This window comes from Cebus imitator, unplaced genomic scaffold, assembly GCF_001604975.1.
Source record: "Cebus imitator isolate Cc_AM_T3 unplaced genomic scaffold, Cebus_imitator-1.0 Scaffold31, whole genome shotgun sequence".
In the NCBI taxonomy this organism is placed as follows: Eukaryota; Metazoa; Chordata; class Mammalia; order Primates; family Cebidae; genus Cebus; species Cebus imitator.
Genome location: NW_016107346.1, coordinates 10,549,339 through 10,557,351, shown reverse-complemented (window position 1 = coordinate 10,557,351; position 8,013 = coordinate 10,549,339). Strand labels below are relative to the sequence as shown.

The 8,013-nt window shown below is 46.1% G+C and overlaps 1 long non-coding RNA gene across 1 annotated transcript in view; it reads right to left on the bottom strand.

The window, feature by feature from the left end:
* The window catches only part of LOC108301069, a 7,176-nt gene extending 3,394 nt beyond the window's left edge, over window positions 1-3,782 (bottom strand). Inside the window, exon 1 of the long non-coding RNA XR_001823722.2 lies at window positions 3,703-3,782. This is a non-coding gene — a long non-coding RNA (uncharacterized LOC108301069). The remainder of the gene's footprint in view (window positions 1-3,702) is intronic.
* Window positions 3,783-8,013: the final 4,231 nt, after the last annotated feature.

Genomic DNA, 8,013 nt, shown 5'->3' with positions numbered 1-8,013 from the left:
AACCCCTGCCTCTCAGGTTCAAGCGATTCTTCTGTCTCAGCCTCCCAAGTAGCTGGGACTACAGGCTTGTGCCACCACACCTGGCTAATTTTTGTATTTTTAGTAGTAACGGGGTTTCACCATATTGGCCAGGCTGGTCTCAAACTCCTGACCTCGTGATCCGTCCTCTTCAGCCTCCCAAAGTGCTGGGATTACAGGCGGCCACTGAGAGTTTTTTATCATGGGTGTTGTATTTTGTCAAATGTGGTTTCTGCATCTATTGATATAATCATGTGATTTTTCTTCTTTAGCCTGTTGATGTGATAAATTATATATCTAAATGAGTTTCGAATATTAAACTAGCCTTGCATACCTGGGATAAATCCTTCTTGGTCTTGGCGTATAATTCTTTGTTTACATTCTTAGATTCTACTTGCTTGTATTTTGTTGAAGAATTTTGCATCTATGTTCATGAGAGATATTGGTCCCATAGTTTTCTTTTCTTATAATAGGTTTGTGTGATTTAGTGTTAGGGTAATGCTGGCCTCATAGGATAAGTTAGGAAGTATTCTCTCTGCTTCTATTTTCTGGAAGAAACTGTAGAATATTGATATAATTTCTTTCTTGAATATTTGGTAGAATTCACCAGTGAACCTATCTGGGCCTGATGCTTCCTGTTTTAAAAGGTTATTAATTATTGATTTGGTTTCTTTAATACAGATAGACCTGTTCAGATTGTCTTGTTGTTGTTGTTGTTTTTTGTTTGTTTGTTTGTTTTTGTTTTTCCTGAGACAGGGTGTCACTCTGTCACCCATGCTGGAGTACAGTGGTGCCATCACTGCTCACTGCAGCCTTGACATCCTGTGCTCAAGCAATTCTCCCACCTCTACCTCCTAAGTAACCGGGACAACAGGCACACAACAACACATCCATCAACTTTTTTATGTTTTGTAGAGACAGGGTCTCACTATGTTGCCCAGGCTGGTCTCAAATTCCTGGCCTCAACATATTCTCCCACCTCAGCCTCCCAAAGTGCTGGGATTACATGCATGAGCCACCATGTCCCAGCACAGATTGTCTATTTCTTCTTGAATGAGTTTTGACAGAATGCGCATTTCAAGGACTTGTTCCATTTCACCTAGGTTATCAGATTTGTGACCATAGAGTTTTTCATAATATTCATTTATGATCCTTTCAATATCCGTAAAAGGACATTAGTGATGTCACCCCTTTCATTTTTCATATTAGTAATTTGTGCCTTCTCTCTTTTTTCTTAGCCTGGCTGGAGACTTATGAGTTTCACCTACCTTGAAATAACCAACTTTTGATTTTGCTGATTTTCTCTACTGATTTCCTGTTTTCAGTTTCATTGAGATCTGTTCTAATTTTTATTATTTACTTTCTTCTGTTTACTTTGGATTTAATTTACTCTTTTTTCTACTTTCCTAAAGAGGAGACTTAGATCACTGATCTTCAATATTTCTTCTTTTTTAATGTAGAGGCCAATAATAACTTCAGTTCATTCAATGTTATAAATTTCCCTCTAATCACTGCTTTTGCTACATCCCACAGATTTTGATTAGTTGTACGTTCTTTTTCATTAGTTCAAACTATTGTTTAATTTCTCTACATTTCTTCTTTGCATTAGATGTTACTTAGAAGTGTATTGTTCAATCTCCAGGTATTTTGATGGTTTCCAGCTATCTTTCTTTTATTGATTTGTAGTTTAATTCTATTGTTTGTCTGAGAGCAGACAGTATATGATGTCTATTCTTTAAATTTGTTAAGGCGTGTTTCATGACCCAAAATGTGGTATCTTGGTGAATGTTCCAAGTGAGTTTGAGAAGAATCTTTAGTTTTCTGTTATTGGATGAAGTAGTCTATAGATGTCCATTATATCCAGTTGATTGATGATGTTGAGTTTGACTATGTTCTTACTGATTTTCTGCCTGTTCAGTCTGCCAATTCCTGATCAATGAGTGTTGAAGTCTTCAACTGTAGAAGTGGATTCATCTGTTTCTCCTTGCAGTCCTGTCAGTTCTTCCCTCACATATTTCTATGCTCTGTTGTTAGGTGCATATGGTCAGAATTGTCATGTCTTCTTGGAGAATTGACTCCTTTTTCCTTATGTAATGTCCTTCTTTATCTGTGGTAACTTTCCTTGTCCTTCAAGTCTGTTCTGTCTGAAATTAATATAGATATTATGGGGGTGTTTTTGCCAAGTGTTAGTATGGTATATGTTTCTCTATCCCTTTAATTTTAATCTAGATGCATCTTGATATTTAGAATGGATTTCTTGTGGACTACATATAGTTGGGTCTGGTTTGTTTTTTATCTACTCTGACAATCTCTTTTATTTTTTTCCTTCCACCTTTTATTATAGGTTCAAGGGGTACATATGAATGTTTATTATTACATGGGTAAATTGCATGTCACGGGAGTTTGGTGTACAGGACATTTTGTCACCAGGTAATAAGCAGAATACCCACTTTTCAATCACCCTCCTCCCAGCCTCCACCCTTAAGGCCCCAGATGTCTGTTGTTCCCTTCTTTGTGTCCATGTGTACTCAATGTTTAGCTCCCACTGATAAGTGAGAACGTGAAGTATTTGGTTCTCTGTTCCTGTGTTAATTTGCTTAGGATGATGGCCTCCAGCTCTATCCATGTTGCTGTGAAGGACATTGACTGAATTCTTTTTTATGACTCTGTGGTATTCCATAGTGTATATGTGCCACATTTTTTTTTTATCCAGTCTATCATTGATGGGCATCTAGGCTGATTCCATATATTTGCTATTGTGAATAGTGCTGCAATGAACATATATCTGCATGTGTCTTCGTGGTAGAATTATTTCTATCGCTTTAGGTATACACCCAGTAATGGAATTGCTGGGTTGAATGGTAGTTCTGCTTTAAGTTCTTTGATAAATCTCCAGTCAGTTTTCCACAGTGGCTAAACTAATTTATGCTCTAACCAGCAGTGTATAAGCATTCTCTTTTCTCCACAGCCTCCCCAGCATCTGTTATTTTTCCCTTTTATTAGTAGTCATTCTGACTGGTGTAAGATGGTATCTCATCGTGGTTTTGATTTGATTATTGATATTTAGTATTTTTTCCTATGCTTGTTGCCTGTGCAGGTGTCTTTTGAGAAGTATCTGTTCATGTCCTTTGCCCATTTTTAATGGGGTTGTTTTTTGCTTGCCGATTTGTTTAAGTTCCTTATAAATTCTAGACATTAGACTTTTATTAGATGTATAAGTTGTAAACATTTTCTTTCACTCTTTAGGATGTCTGTTTACCCTGATGGTTTCTTTTACTTTGCAGAGTCTCTGTCTTAATTGGTGTATTTAGACCATTGGCATTCAAAATGATTATTGACATAGAGTAATATCTACCGTATCTGTTACTGTTTTTCTATTTGCTGCCTTGTTATTTGTTTCTCTATTTTGTCTCCCACTCTTTCTCTGTCTTTTGTGGTTTTAATTGAACATTTTATATGACCAAAAAATAAATAGTCAGCATATTTCTGCTGCGGTCTGAATATGTTCCCTGAAAATTCACATGTTGAAATGTAATCACCAATATGATAAGAAGTGAGGTGCTTAGAGGGTGATTAAGTCATAATGGTGGAACTCTCATGAATGGATTTGTGCTTTAATGAAATAGGTGAGAGAGGACTATTCATCTTTTCTACCATGCAAGGACACAGCAAGTAAGTACTTACCTTGGAAACAGAAAGTGAGCCCTTACAGAGACCAAATGTGCTATTGCCTTGATCTTGGACTTCCCAGCCTCCAGAACTCTGAAAAATAAATTTTTATTATTTATAAATTATGCAGTCTGAGGTATTTTGTTATGGCAGCCCAAGTGCACTAAGACAACTTCTATTTAAAAAAAAAAATACTTTTCTTCTTATTTTTTTTACTTGTCTTAGTGTTTTCCCTAGATTTGCAATATGCATCTACAACTAATGCAAGTCCATTTTCAAATACTATATACTACTTCATGGGTTGTACAAAGTATTTTATAATAACAAAATAATCCTCATTCCTGCCTCCTGCCTCTTATATCACTGCTGTCATTCATTTTACTTATACATAAGCATAATTAAGTATATATATTTCTGTGGATATATACATACATACATGAATACATATAAGAAAAATAAAAGTTTCTATTCTATCTTCACTCATTCCTTCTTCAGTGCTCTCTGTTTCTTTACATAGATCCAAGTTTCTGACATATGTTTTTCTTTCTCTCTGAAGAGCTTCTTTCAATATTTCTTATAAGGCACATGTACCGACAATAAATTCTCTCAATTTTTGTTTGTCTGAGAAAGCCTGTATTTCTTCTTCACAGAGGGCTGTGGATGGGTCCCCTGCATGACAGGGTGAGGCCAGACCAGAGCAAGCCAGAAGATGCCATGGTCCTTCTCATAAGCAGGTGCCCCTCTCAAGCTGCCAGCTGGGTGGCTGCACACCAGAGTTCCAAATACAAGCATGTTTTCTGGGAGGGAACACAAGGCAGACAACCTCCCTCCTCGAGCAGCTGCCCAGGCCCTAAGCCCTGGAGTCCTGGCTCAGGCTGTTACTGACCATTCCTGTGATCCTGGGCAAGAGGCCTACCTGCAGGGGAGGAGGTGCTGAACTAGCACACTTGTGAGTAAATCAGGTGGCCCAGACAGGTCTGCAACTCCAGGCCTCTCCAGGCAAAAGGTAAGAGTGTTGGCTTGTGCAGCTCCTGTGACCCACATGAGGCCTTACATTGGGGCCTTGCCATGAGCAGGCAGTCCTGGGAGCACCACACTTCTTCCAGGGCCTGAGGTTTGGAGAAGATGGCTGCTCACTCCTTGCTGATCACTCTGCAAAGCTATCATCTGCATCCTGCCGCTGTAATAGCTCTTCTCTCAAGGTCATCCTTTCAGCCTGCAAAATGCAAAGGCTCCAAGCCTGTGTCCTGGTCAGGGCGGGGTCCAGTCTTGGACTCATACTCACCCCAGCCCATAGTTAGTCTGCAAGGGGACAAAATGGAGAGAGGGCCAGGACACCTGCCTAACCCCCAGGACCTCTTTGGTTGGCCAGCTGAGGTCATTGAATCGCTGCCGGGAAGGCCAGCTCTCCTCTCTACCTCCCATTCTGGCAGCACTTCACAGTTTACAAAGGAAGCTTCTCCACTCCCAGGAGTGTAACTGACCTCATAACTTCCTTAGAGAGGAGGGAAGCTGCTTGCCCACGGCCATACCACAATAAGGAACAGGCAGGGACAGGGACTCACATCTCCTGTCTCTTGGAGCGCAGTGTAGCTTACACATCTGCCCTCCCTCCCACCCCACTTGTGGGCAGTTCTCAGGCTGCCTTAGGTGGCCAGGAAGCCCACCTGCCTCTTCCCATAGTCTTGGCAGGGCCACCACATCCTGGGGTCAACACTCGAATTTGGCAGGCACTGTGCAATGCTGCTTTAATTAGGAGGCAGATGAGATGGAGGCTGCCGGCCCCTCCTTTCTGTTCTGCAGCTCCTCCCTGTTCCAGCTCAGCCCAAGGCAGAGCCTGGCCGGTTGGCCATTGGCCTCCAGGCTGGCAGTGTGGGGAGGAGGGGAAATCAGGCTTGGCTCCTGGGCTGGCCAGCCAGAGGCCAAGGACCGCAGAGCTGCTCACGTCCGCACATTTCTAAGCAGCCACATCCCCTGACCTGCTTCCAAGAGCCAAGGCCCCCGCCCCTCCACTGGGGACAGCCGCCTTCTGGGGACAGCCGCCTTCTGTGCTCAGCCAGAGGTGGCCCAAGAATTCTGGCTGGCTTAGCCTCGTGCCCCGACCTCAGCAGAGAAGCATGCAGAAGGCCACATCTGCCAAGCCCTCCAGGGCCCTGCCCTGCCCCAGGCGTGCATAGTTAGAGAGCATGCACGTTCAAATCCTGACCCCTGGACACTGCTGCCCCATCTGAGCTCCTGCTACCCCCAATCCCTCCAGGACCCTAGGGAAAGAGGCTTACCCTCCCTCTCCAGCCTCAGAGCCATTCCCCACTCCGTGCCTCTTTCTTCCTTAGTGCCTGAGTTAGGCGCATGCCTGTCACCACCCACACTGACCTGCATGCCCCATGAGGGGCCACTCGCATGATTTATGTTCATTTTCTCTTCCTCTTTATTTCCATGGATGTCCTTGAACACACATGCATCCTCAAAACTGTCTAGTAGCCAAAACTGGGAAGAATGGATGACCATGAGTTCTATCCCAGCAGTCTCAAAGGCCTCAGGAGGGCCCCACTCCCAGGAGCCATGGGATTTGGGGCTCATGGCCATCATATCTAGACCCCAGGACAGGAAGGTGCTCCAATACTGGAAGGTGCCCCAAAACCCAGGAATGCTGCAGCAGGTGCAGGTGCTGTTGGGATGTTGCTCACCAAGTCCCAGCCACAGGCTAAGGGAGAAATGCCCTCCGCCCTGGGTTGTCTGTGCTGTTTCTGAGTCCAGCTCTGGCTTGAACACATGAATCACACATCACGTCCCTGACCGGATTCCCCGTAGCCACCCTCAAGCAGCCATCTCTCCTGAGAGTGCAGGGCACCCCCTGGGTTCCATCCCATTATCCCGCCCTTGCTTCTTGCTTGTGAGGGTTCTCACCATGTATGTCTGTGTGTCTGTCTTTGTCCCATGCTGTGGGTTTTGTAGACCACCCTGGGCACCCTCCAGCTGTGTTTGATAGATCCTCTCAGCAAGCCTAATGCTTTGCACTGTCCCAGTGGCGCCCTTTCCACCAGCCTGAATGTGCCAGGGGGCGTCCCACCATGTCCAACCAAATTAATGAACAAGTGAACAGACCATGGTGTGAGCCTGAAAAGTGGTGGGGGCAGCCTCTGGCCAGAAGGTCCCTCCCAGCAGTCTTGGAGAGTGGGCACCTCCTCCAGGCCCAGGGCCTCCCTCCCTGGCAGCTGAGGCCACCTGCACTGCTTTAGCTAATTCAGTAAACCCTAAGGGAGGCCTGAAGGCGGAGCAGTGACCAGAGCAGCCTGCCCTGAGGAGCCCCTCTGGTTTGCCACTGCCTGCCACCAGCCAGCGGCAGCCAGGCTGGAGGAGGCAAGAAGGAGTACGAGCCCAGAGGTGCGGTCAGCAGGGGCTTCATGGAGAATGAGGGACTGAGGCGGGCCTTAGGGTACAGGTGGGGTGTAGACAGTGGATGTGTGGAGTGGAGGAGAAAGGGGAGAAGCTTCCAGTCACAGGCAACTGTGCGTGCTCAGGCCCAGCACAGGGGAAGCTGATGCCACCAGGGAGTGGCCCTGAGTCTATTTAGGGGTGTCTAGATGTGAGAAGAGGAGGCGCAAGTGCTGAGGCTGCAAAGGCAGAAGAGCCCTGGGGAACGGTGCCAGGCCCCCAGCTAGGCTGGGCAACCCAGACTCTCCTTTTGGTATGAGGCTACGTTTCACCCCTGAGCAGCCAGAAAGAGAGCAGAGCCAGGTGCTTTCTCAGACAAGAGATGTTGCTGACCGCCAGCAATGCAGGCCTGGTGCAGAGGGAGGGCTGGGACTGACGGGTGGGGATGGTGGTCGTGATCACAGAGGCCCCAGAAGAGGGTCTGACTGCCCTTGGAGAGAATCAAGTGGAGGTGGAAGAGCAACCAAAGAGAGACCCTGAGAACCCATCATGCAAGGGGCAGAAGGTGGGAGAGACAAAGATGTAATGGGGAGGCCAAAGAAAAAGGCAGGGATGCCGAGCGAAGAGAGGCTCCTGGAGGCAGAAGGGGCAGTGTTTCTGTGGGGCTGCTGAGGGTCCCTGGAGTTTGGAGATTGGAGGTCACTGTGGGCAGTGGGGGCAGCTGATGTCGCAGACAGGGCACACACAGCCATGTGCCTCTCTGTTAGGATGGACAACGGGGCAGAGGAAAGGGAAGGGCTCTGTTTGCCTGCCTGGATAAAAGAGGACAGATCTGCTTGAGATGAGGAGTGAGGCATCAGGGAGGCAGGGAGGCAGGAGGGACCAAGGACAGTTCACGGGGAAGCCCGAGGGCCAGAGCCCGAGGACGGAGGGACGCGCGGTCCAGGTGCC